This window comes from Babylonia areolata, chromosome 31 (genome assembly GCF_041734735.1).
Source record: "Babylonia areolata isolate BAREFJ2019XMU chromosome 31, ASM4173473v1, whole genome shotgun sequence".
In the NCBI taxonomy this organism is placed as follows: Eukaryota; Metazoa; Mollusca; class Gastropoda; order Neogastropoda; family Buccinidae; genus Babylonia; species Babylonia areolata.
In genome coordinates, this window is record NC_134906.1 from 1,222,301 (window position 1) to 1,229,800 (window position 7,500).

A 7,500-nucleotide genomic window follows, 5' to 3' on the forward strand; every position below is an offset into this window, starting at 1 on the left:
TGTTAACACACACTGCAGCCATTGAGGTTGTTAACACACACTGCAGCCATTGAGGTTGTTAACACACACTGTAGCCATTGAGGTTGTTAACACACACTGTAGCCATTGAGGTTGTTAACACACACTGCAGCCATTGAGGTCTGCAACCAAGCGGAGAACTTAAGAATAAATCATCTCGTTCATTTACGGTCGTTATGATTCACTGTTGAAATTCTTTTTTATTTTTATTTTCTTTTCTTTTCTTTTTTCAATGCGTTCCTCTCTCTCCCTACGCTCGTTCCCCACGGAAATGATTTATGGATGGGTGTGATCTCTCTCTCTCTCTCTCTCTCTCTCTCTCTCTCTCTCTCTCTCTCTCTCTCTCTCTCACACACACACACACACACACACACACACACACACACACACACACACAGATTTTTATGACTTCGACATTGTCAACCGATAAAACCCTGTTCCATATCTCACCCATTATTGACAAAGATTACGGGATCTTTAACGCGCGCAGTTTTGATCTCCTGAGAGCGCGCGCGCACGCACGCACGCACACACAAACACACACACACACACACACACACACACACACACACACACACACACACACACACACACACACACACACACACACACACACCCCGAACAGAGTCTGGTTGATAGCAGATCAAATTGTTGATAGAATAAACCTCCATCCACCGTCAGTTTCAGCACAAGACGTTACCGGGATTCGAACTCAAGTCCTTTCCGGCAGGAATCCAGCTGATATTATCATCACCAGGTTCAAATGCACTTTACGTTCAGTTGTTGTCGTAACACCCACACATCACAGGACTGACGCAACGTTTAAGCCGGTAACGACTTCAGAAGACGTTTAATAGTCATTATCGTGATCAAGGGAAGAAATATTGACGCTGTCAGGTTGGAATCTTGATTGACGACATTAATGTTTCACGTGGGTATTAATCTTCGTGTGTGTGAACTTGTGCAAGCACATCTTCATAGGATCAGCCTGGCAAAATACGACCTTTATCTGCCAATACAGTGTGTGTCCGTGAGGGTCTCGGTTCAAGCCCCTGTCTCGCTTGCTGCCGTGTGTGACTGGCTAACCGAACTGAGCGACCAGACTTTCGGATGACACGATCAGCCGAGGTTCCTTGTGCATCGCACTTTGGGCACTTTGTGGAGTGATGGCCTAGAAGTGAGAGAATCTGAGCGCGCTGGTTCGAATCACGGCTCAGCCGCCGATATTTTCTCCCCCTCCACTAGACCTTGAGTAGTGGTCTGGACGCTAGTCATTCAGATGAGACGATAAACCGAGGTTCCCGTGTGCTAGCATGCATTTAGCGCACGTAAAAGAACCCACAGCAACAAAAGGGTTGTTCCTGGCAAAATTCTGAGAAAAATCCACTTCGATAGGAAAAACAAATAAAACTGCACGCAGGAAAAGATTAATTAAAAAAAAGGGTGGCACTGTAATGTAGCGACGCGCTCTCCCTGGGGAGAGCAGCCCGAATTTCACACAGAGAAATCTGTTGTGATAAAAAGAAATACAAAATACAAATACAAAAAGATCCCTTGGCAACAAAAATGTTGTCCTCTGACAAACTGATGTTGAATAAAAACCACTCTGATATGTGCACAAACATCAAGTGCATGCAGTCGTGGCTTGACTGGCACGTTGCTTCATGCTGCTGGCCGGGCAGATGTGGCAGAGCGTATACGATGGGTTAATCCAAACGCAGTGACGCCTCCTCGAGAATCTCAAACTGACAATGAAGTTCAGCCTGCATTGTTCTTCTTTGTCTCAGTTTCTGCCCGCTTTGAGAAAGAAAACACTACCACCTAGGTTTCATAGGGTTCAAACCCACAAAAGCACATACACACATAAATTATTCGCGCGCACGCAAGCACACACAAACACATACACACGCACTTTTACACACACGTTTTCGGGAAATCTTAAACTCCAGTCCAGTTGGTATCCTCCTTTGATGTTTGTTGTTGTTGTTGTTGTTACTGTTGTTGTTGTTGTTGTTGTTAAGAAATGTTTTTTATTTTCATTTTTATCACATAGACAACTGACACAAATACATATAAAACAAGAAGGAGAAATGACAAGACGAACGAAAACACGATGAAAGCAAAATATATGACATATATGTATAGTATTCTAAGCAATACAACTGTGAATAACTGTATACATCATGTGTATAAGTCATCAAATATAAGATAAGATATCCTTACCACTCAAAATGTTTCATTTGTATATATCTTGACTTGTGTACACACACACACACACACACACACACACACACACACACACACACACACACACACACACACAAAAAAAAAAAAAAAACAACAACTCTAGGTTTAGTTTCTGAAAATTAGAAGGATGAAAGTGATGGATAGACAGAGGAGTAGGATCGGTTGGGGTTGGGTTGAGTGACGGGGAATGGGGCTATCTTGGTGGGGATGGATGGAAGAGGGAAGAGGGAGGAGGAGGAGGAGGCGAGGAAGAAAAGGGGGGAAGGGAGGAGGAAGAGGAGAAGGAGGAAGATATGCAGGGAGGCGTTTGGGGTTGGTGAGGGGAGGGGTAGGCGGGGGAGGGGGAGGGGTTTGTGTCTTGCTATAAGATTAATGACTTGCCGATGAAAGCGCGGAATGACGCTGGAAAAGCTGGTTGCTTCCAGGCATTACCCCTGTCACACAACAGGCAAGATGGCGACTGTCAACTTTCAACCCACAACCTCCCTCCACCCACCACCACCCACCACCCCTCTCCTCACCCTGTGTGACAAATGGGCCAGTACAGGGTTTCTAATGCACTTCAAATTGTGGCGGAAGGGACAGATTGGAAAGAGTGGAAGGTGTGTGTGTGTGTGGGTGTGTGGGTGGGAGGGAGTGAGGGCTGTAGGCAGGGATGGGAAGGGTAGGTGTAGAGAGAGAAGGATGTAGGGGGAGAGAGTAGGGGGGGAGTACCCGCAGTGGGAGAGAGATAGAGAGGCGGGAGGTGGGGGGGGGGGGGAGGGCAGGAGCAGAAGAATGAACGAGATCAGACAGGGAAAAAAATGATAATGATAACAACAACAACAATACGAAGAAGAACGATGACATTGATGATGATGACGATGATGAACAGCAACTAAAACAACACCAACACCACCACCACCAGTATTACTACTCCTCCTCCTCCTCCTAATAATAATAATAATAATAATGTAAATGATGATGACGATGACGACGACGATGACCACCACGACGACGATGATGATGATGATGATGATGATGATGAAGATGACGACGACGATGAATCCGAAAAGAACAGGGAATCGCCGCATTTTTAGAGATAGCTTCCGAACATTACCTTTTTTTTATATATACACCTTGAAGAACAGCTGAAATATTCATAACGGGTCTGTATTGTGGCCACTCACATTAATCGCCTTATTTCACTTTTTTTTTCGATACAGAGCTGTCAACGACCCCCCCCCCCATCCCCCCACCCCCCCCTCCTCCCCCCACCCTTCAATTCACCCAGTCCTCCTCCTCCTCCTCAAAATAACATCCCCTGGGGGAAACAAAATCGACCCATGACTCACACACGCATATGCGCGTCCATGGATTGTGGGAAATGTGCTGGCTTTTTTTTTTTTTCTTTTTTTTTTTTTTTTTTTTTTTCTTTTTTTTTTTTTGCGGCATCGTTTACTGACATGGTCAAAAGGTGCGCAAAAGAGTACACACCATCCGAAAGGAGGTGTTGAAAGGGTAGATAAGTAAACGATGTATCAAACGGTACGAACCGAAAAGTTGCGCCAGTGAGTGTATCAATTTTTTGTTGTTGTTGTTTTTGTTGTTTGTTTGTTTATTTGTTATTTTGTAATAACACCAGTTGGCAGAGAATTCATTTAGTCCAAAATTTATACTTGCTATGTACTTTTCTATTTTGTTTCTATAGATAAGTTATGTTCTAAATATATTCAAATCAGCCTGACTGTTATCCCGTACAAAAAAAGGGGGGGGGGCGCTGTTGTATAGTGACGCGCTCTCACTGGGGAGAGCAGCCCGAATTTCACACAGAGAAATATGTTGTGATAAAAAGAAATACAAATACAAAAATTACACTTATAGTGTATCAATGGTATTGCAATGTACCAAAATAGCCTTGACCTCTCTCTCTCTCTCTCTCTCTCTCTCTCTCTCTCTCTCTCTCTCTCTCTCTCTCTCTCTCTCTCTCTCTCTCTCTCTCTCTCTCTGTTGCAGCCAGAAAAATAGTTATTTGATTTCACCATTTCCAAATTCAGATCGTCTTTCACTAAATTCAGATTTGGAGAAAACGAACTTAAAGTTAATGAGCATAATAAGGATAGCCTGAAAAACTGTACATTTTGTGGAGGGTACGAAGACGAAATTCATGTACTGCCGCACCACAATATGATATTCTGAGAAAGAAATACTTATCCAAGCATATACAAAATTGGAGTATTCCCATATTACCCCACTTACTTCAAAATGTCAACAGCATTGTGTCAAGAGATGTTGCAGTGTTTATTTTGTATGCGTTAAAACATAGAGCAGAAAGCGCTGTGTTAGATGAAAAACATGTTTCTAAATTACCCTTAGCTTTTTATTTAGTTTTGTTGTTTATTCCTTCTAACATTTTGTTGTTCATCTATCTCAAGGTTGGTTTTCATATGTGTGTGTGTGTGTGTGTGTGCAACACGTGCATTTATATGTATACAGGTCGGTGGCCTTACATTAAAACAGTTCTGAATTCTCTCTCTCTCTCTCTCTCTCTCTCTCTCTCTCTCTCTCTCTCTCTCTCCTATCGCTCTCTCTCCCTCCCTCTCTCCCCCCTCTCTCCATCCCTCTATCTCTCGCTCTCTCTGTCTCTCTCTCTCTGCCTCTGTCTCCCCCACCCCATACACACAAATTTTATGGTACCACTCCCAAAACTAGTCTTTTTTATTATTCAAGTGGATGCTTGTGGAATGTAATTCTATCTTCACTTAAAACATCATGAAATACGTGGTGTTTTTTTGTGTGTTTTTTTGTTGTTGTTTTTTTGTTTTGTTTTTTAAAGAAATATGCATGCATTTGACGAAAATGAACAGCGAAGATCACATGAAGAAATTGAAAACATTATAACATTAAACGTTATAACATGTTGCTATTTTCATTGTTGTTGTTGTTGTTGTTAAGGTGAAAGTTGAAGAAAGACAAACATCGTTTTTGACACACGAAACGCACCATAGGAAGAAGGCAATCATTACAGGTGATGTGGGAGAGGGGGGGTGCGGGGTGGGATGGGGGGGGGGGGGAGTGGTGTGGGGGGGGAGGGGGGAGGTTAAGGGAACTGTATCGATAATTATCGACGATGGAATAGAACGGGGAAGCTGGACAGACGGTGGTTCCAGAACGGGTGATGAAGGTTCCAGCAGCGTCCTGCAGTAGGCGATCAAAGCCCGCAATGTCTGGAATCAATCCGGGGGGGTGTGGGGGGGGGGGGGGGGTAGACACTATCGATACTACGGCTGATGAAGAGAGAGAGGGGGGGGGGAGAGAGAGAGGGGGAAGAGAGAGAGAGACACAGAGAGAGGGAGGGATAGAGAGGGGGGTAAGGGAAAGGGGGGGAGAGAGAGAATGAGAGAGAGAGGGGAGCAGGAGAGAGGGGTGGAGAGAGAGAGGGGGAAGATGGAGGGAGAGAGAGGGTGGGGAAGAGAGAGAGTAAGAGACAGAGAGAGAGGGAGGGAGAGAGAGAGGGTTGGGGAAGAGAGAGAGAGGGGGAAAAAGAGAGGGTCGGGGAAGAGAGTCAGAGACAGAGAGAGGGGGAGGGAGAGAGAGGAGGGCAGGGAGAGGGAGAGAGGGAGAGAAAGAATGAGAAAGGGGGGGGAGATAGAGAATGAGAGACAGAGGGAGATAGAGAAAGAGAGAGAATGACAGAGAGACAGAGAATGAGAGAAGGGGGAGAGAGAGAGAGAGAACTCAGAACTCAAAACGTTTTTATTCAAGGATTAAGATTTTAGGCATTGCCTATTCTTCCGAGAGAGAGAGAGACTGATAGACTGATTGAGGGGCAGAAATGTATAGTAGATAGGATCGTTTTGAAAGGGGATGGAGAGAGGGGGGGAGGGGATGGAGAGAGAGAGAGAGACAGAGAGAGAGAGAAAGGATGTGGGTGAAGAGAGAGGGAGGGGTGGGGTGGGGGAGACAGACTGAGAGACTGACAGACAGATAGAAAGGTGTAGTTGATGGGATCGTTTAAAAAGGGGATGGAAAGAGAGAGAGAGGGGGGTGGGGGAGGGGGGGCAGAGAAGTGGGAGAGAGAGAGGGGGGGGGGGAGGGAGGCGGGGGAGTGAAAGAGACAGACAGACAGACAGACACACTGACGAACGGGCGGAAATGTGTAGTCAGTGGTATCGTTTTGAAAGGGTATGTGGTGGTGATGCACAGAGAGAGGGGTTGGGACAGAGAAACAGGCTGACAGAGAAACAGACTGACAGAGAAACAGACTGACAGAGCGGAAAGGTGTAGAAGATGGGATCGTTTTAGGTGATGGAGAGAGAGAGGAGAGGAGGGGTGGGGAGTGAGTGAGAGACAGACAGACAGGCAGACAGACAGACAGACAGACATCATCATACATACTTTTAATACATTTATGCAATTTACCTTTGATACCATTTTAGAACAAAATAGGCCAAAGAAAGGGAGAGAGAGAGAGTGAAAGAGAAACAGAGTTTTCTAAACATTTCCTCCAGTGCCAGTCTGTGTGTGTGTGTGTGTGTGTGTGTGTGTGTGTGTGTGTGTGTGTGTGTGGTGTGTTCTTCTCTGTATCTGTCTGTCTGTCTGTCTTTCTTCTCATTCTCTCTTTCTCACTCTCTCACTCTGTCTTTCTCCCTCCCCCCCTCTCTCTCTCTCCCTCAGTCTCTCTCTCCCACCCTCTCTCTCTCCTTCCCTCACTCCCTCTCTCTCCCACCTCTCTCTCTACCACCCTCTTTCTCTCTCTCCCTCCCTCTCTCTCTCCCACCCTCTCTCTCTCACCCTCCCTCTCTCTCTCCCACCCTCTCCTTCTCCCTCCCTCCCTCTCTCTCTCTCCCACCCCCCCTCTCTCTCTCTCTCCCACCCTCTCTCCCTCCCTCTCTCTCTCTCCCTCCCTCTCTCTCTCCCACCCTCTCTCTCTCCATCCCTCTCTCCCTCTCTCTCTCTCTCTCCCACCCTCTCTCTCTCCCCCCTCTCTATCTTCCTCCTCTCTCTCTCCCACCCTCTCTCCCCCCCCTCTCTCTCTCTCTCTCTCCCACCCTCTCTCTCCCCTCTCTCTCTCCCTCCTCTCTCTCCTCCCTCTCTCTCTCCCTCCCTCTCTCTCCCGCTCTCTCTCCTCTCTCTCTCCTCTCTCTCTCCTCCCACTCTCTCTCTCCCACCCCCCCTCTCTCTCTCTCTCCCACCCTCTCTCCCTCCCTCTCTCTCTCTCTCCCTCCCTCTCTCTCTCCCACCCTCTCTCCATCC